Source organism: Corvus brachyrhynchos, unplaced genomic scaffold, assembly GCF_000691975.1.
Source record: "Corvus brachyrhynchos isolate BGI_N302 unplaced genomic scaffold, ASM69197v1 scaffold365, whole genome shotgun sequence".
NCBI lineage: Eukaryota > Metazoa > Chordata > Aves > Passeriformes > Corvidae > Corvus > Corvus brachyrhynchos.
The window spans coordinates 571,083-575,518 of NW_008239544.1; the positions used below are offsets into that span (position 1 = coordinate 571,083).

A 4,436-nucleotide genomic window follows, 5' to 3' on the forward strand; every position below is an offset into this window, starting at 1 on the left:
TAGGGGGGGGAGCTGTGGCCGCCCCCCCCCCCCCCCCCCGGGATGTGCGGAGCTGCCGGAACAAAGAGGATGGCAGGAATTATTGAAGGAATTATTGAAGGAATTATTGAAGGAATTAATTATTTCAATCCCCTTCCAGTCCAGCTGGGATGTTTAATGAGCATCGTCCCATCCCTGGGATCCAACCAGGCTGGAACAGCACCCAGGGCTGGCCTGGGGCTTCCTGCTCCAAAACACCTCCCTGGGAGGAACGTTCCTCCTGGAATTTCAGGGAATCATGGAATCACGGAATGGTTTGGGTGGGAAGAGACATCAAAGGCCATCTCATTCCACTGCTGCCATGGGAAGGGACACCTTCCGTCAGACCAGGCTGCTCCAAGCCCCGTCCAGCTGGGATAGGGTTTGTTTTCAGCTGGATCATTGCTGTCAGGATTCCCTGGATGAAGGGAAGAGGCTTGGAGCTGGAGACACTTGGGAGCCCTGGAAGGGATGGGGGACAGACATGGATGGACAGGGATGGACAGGGATGGACATGGATGAAGAGCTGAAGCAGCTTCCTGGCTCTCCCTTCCACACCTGGATCTGCACATCCAGGAAGGTCAAACTGCTCCTGGGAATGTCTCCTGCCAGCCTAGAGGTGTGTGGGGAATGCTGATGGATTCATTTGGCACCTCCTGGCAGTTCCAGGATCAGCCTGGATTGGGCATCACCTGGATTGGGTGGGTGCAGAAATTTGGCTGGAAACCTCAGGGAAGCCTGGGATTTTCTGAGGAAGAGGAGGAGCAGGGATGGACATGGAGAGGCTGCAGGAGGGGTTCAGGTATTTCCCACCTGTGGATGGTCCCTGGCACTGCCACCCCCAAGTCCTCTTCCTGCCCACCCAGGAGCACAATTCCATGTGCCAGCACTGGGACAGACAGGATCCCTCTGCTCTCCCAGCACTTGTAAATGGCCAGAACCCAAATTTTCCCAACTTCCAGCATTCTGGAGATCTGGAGAAGGCCACCAGTGGCTCAGGCATGGAATGGGACAGGATCCAGTGCCGATGGATTGAGGGAAGGAAGGAGCCGGCCTGGTCTGGGGCCAAGCGCCCGCTCGTGTTTGGATTCCATTCCCAAAGGATTCCGTTTCCAGAAAGGCCCTTTCCATGCACAACAACAATGCCCGGAGCCACACTCCAGAGCTGGCTTTGGGACACTGGAATTCCTTCCCAAAATAGCCCTCGGAGCCGTGCCAGGAGGGAAAATGGATTGCAGAGGGCACGGCCCCCACGTGGGCTCCCAGAGCCTCTCCCTGCCCGGCCCAGACCCTCCGGAGAGGAACCGGGTGGAGCCCAGAGCTGTTTTCCCCCTCTTGGCCTTTTCCTCAGGCCTGTGGCAGACTGGGGGCTGGCAGGGCTGGAAGCAGCACTGGAGAGTGTTTGGGAATGTGTGGAAGTGCCCACCTGAGCCTCAAGTGCCATTTGGGAGGCAGGGACGGATCAGCTGGGAAGTTCTAGCTGGAGTATCCACGGCAGGGAAGAGGCTGGACGGGAAACTGAGGCAGCACTGGTTCAGATCCAGGCGTTCTCCCATCCCTTTTCCATCTTTTCTGGGATCCTTTTGGCTTCCTGGCCCTTCGGCCCAACCTTGGCCAAGTGTCCTCAGGCTGGTGGCCGGGCCAGCTGCACTTTCGGGTATTTTTTCCTCTAAACCAGGGAATTTCGCTTCCCTGAATGTTTTCCTGAGCTTTGCTGGAGTTTATTCCTCCCTCACCCATCAGGGATGGACCAAATGCTAATTCCCAGAGCAGGATTTGCACTGAGATCCCAATTCCCGTGGCGATTATTTGGGATAAGCACAAATCCCTGCCATGCCCTGGCTTGGAGTATCCTCAGCACTTCCTGACCTCCCTCAGAGCCAGGGATTTAGGCAGGGGATGCATCCCTGGAGCTTGGAGGGAAGGGCAGGAAGGAGCTGGAATGTCCCCGTGCCTCCCTGTGACCGGGGGATGGATGCTGGATGGAGGGGCTGGAAGGGGCTGCATCCGTGGCGTCGCTCCCATCCCGCCGATCCTCCTTGGGAAGAACGAGGATTTTCCCTCTCCACGTTTCCCTTCCATGCCGACCATCCCTGCTGCATTTCCCGTTTCCTCTGCATCCCGAGGAAGGCTCGGAGCTGCTCCTGGGCTGCCCCAGCGCTCCGAGGGACACAAAGAGCCGCTGTTCCGGGCTCGGCGGCGCCCGCTGGGCGCCAACACAACGGGGCTTTCCTTGGCTGGAGTCCAGAGAGAGATGGTGACAGGGAGGATTCCCACATTGTCCCAGAGAAAGTGCCCAACTCAGTGACGTTGCTGCCGAGCTCATCCTGGGTGTTAGAACTCCTGGGAAGGGGTTGGGATATGGGAGTTATGGGAAGTGGAGTCTGTGTGTGCCAGGTCTCATCCATCCTGTTGCCATCCTCTTGGGAATTGCAAAAAAAAAAACCACCTGGATTTAAAAAAACTCCACCACGGAGCATTGAAATGGAAAATTTGGGGATTTTTGTCCATCTCCACTGGCATTAATCCATGAATTCCTCCAGCATTTGGGAGGAATAAACCCTTTTTCCGTAATATTCTCCCCTCAGCAGTAGCAGAGCAGCAAGTGGTGCTTCCCAATTGCATTCCCAGGAACGCCAGGGGTTTATTCCATGGATAAAGTCCTTCTGAGCTGGTGTCAGTGGCTTCTTCTCCCTGTGGGATGGGGAAGTGTTTCCTGGATATTTATTGTGCTGCAGCGGAGGGACCAGCCAGGAATTGGGAGCAAGGAGCTGCCAGCAAGGAATTCTGAGTGAGGAATTCTGAGCAAAGAATTGCAGGCAAGGAATTGTGAGCAAGGAATTTCCAGCGAGGAATTGTGAGTAGGGAATTGTCAGCAAGGGGTTCTGAGCAAGGAACTGTGAGTAGGGAGTTACAAGTAAGGAATTGCGAATGTTCCAGCTGGAAGCATGGAATTGCAAGCAAGGAATTGTGAGTAAGGAGCAGAGAGCAAGGTGGGTGTTCCCTGGAGACTCCTGGAGGGATCCCTTCCTCCTGCTCGCTGCTTTTCCCGCTCCAGCAGTATTTTTGGAAGCAGCTCCAGCAGTGCTGGGGTTGCCTGCAGGTGCTCGGCATCCCAGGACTATCCATGGAAAATATCCAAGGAAAAGGTTTCCAGGTGGCACCTGAGCCAGAGCAGTGAGCCCGGGGCTTGTCATTCCCAGGGGAGCTGGGAGAGATCCTGCCGGGAGCTTAAATCCGGTTTTAGTGCTAAAACTGGGAGTGTCCAGCTCAGTATCCCCACTGGAGGGAAGATTCCCAGAGGCAGCATCGCTCCCATCGCTTCTGCTCCAAGCGGAGCACGCGGGGAGGGCTTGGGGAGCAGGGATGAGGAATTTGGGAAGACGTTACGAAATCCGTGGTGAAATCCCTGTCCTGTGGAGAGTCCGGAGCAGCCTCTGGATGCTGGCATCAAATCCCTGCTCCCAGGATGAGGCCGGGATCCCTCAGCCAGGATCCCTCTGCCTGGCCAGCGCTGTGCCTGCTGCTGGCAGGGAAGAGCAGGAATCCTGATTTATCCCATCCTGTCCATCCCAAAGCACTTCCCCTCTCCGAGCGATCCCTGCTGCCAGCTGCTCGCTGCAAGCCCTTCCCTTCCCGGGATGATTCCCGGCTCTGACGGCAGCGGGAGGCAGGGGCAGGTTCCTCTGGAAAATCTCCTAGTCCAGCAGGGAGGAATCCTTGCTGGGGGCTGCAGCCAGGGCTCCCCGGGAATGGGTTGGGAATGTCGGGAAAGTTTCCCAACTCGGAGTTCATGCCGAGGTCCTTGGGATGGGTGCAGGGCTCGCAGGGTGCTGATCCAGGCTGCATCCCGAGGGATTTCTCAATGGAATATCCCTCCCCCGGCTGTCAGGATGTCACTGCCGGCAGCACTGGAGCGATCCAGGGAATTTGGCAGCATCCAAAGGCAGCAGGAGCTTCCCTGAGCCGCAGCCAGTGGCAACAGCCATGAGAGGGCTTGGCCTGGGGGGAATATCTGCACGGAGTCCGGCATCCCGGTGGGATGGCTTCCAGGTGGGGCTGCATAAACCCTGGAGGCAGGAATGGCTGGATGCACATCCCAGTGAGTGCTGGATGCGGGGATGTGCGTCCTGATGGGAGCTGGATGTGGGGATGCACATCCCAATGGGAGCTGGACGAGGGGGATGGAGATCCCAATGAGTGCTGGATGTGTGGAATGAAATCCCAATGGGAGCTGGATGTGAGGGATGAAATCCCAATGGGAGCTGGATGTGAGGGATGAAATCCCAATAGGAGCTGGATGTGGGGATGCACATCCCAGTAGGAACTGGACGAGGGGGATGGAGATCCCAATGAGTGCTGGATGTGTGGAATGAAATCCCAATGGGAGCTGGATGTGAGGGATGAAATCCCAATAG

The 4,436-nt window shown here is 56.7% G+C and overlaps 1 long non-coding RNA gene across 1 annotated transcript in view; it reads left to right on the forward strand.

Moving 5' to 3' along the window:
• The window catches only part of LOC108448455, a 168,656-nt gene that overhangs the window by 145,418 nt on the left and 18,802 nt on the right, over window positions 1-4,436 (forward strand). The gene's annotated exons all lie outside the window — the stretch shown is intronic.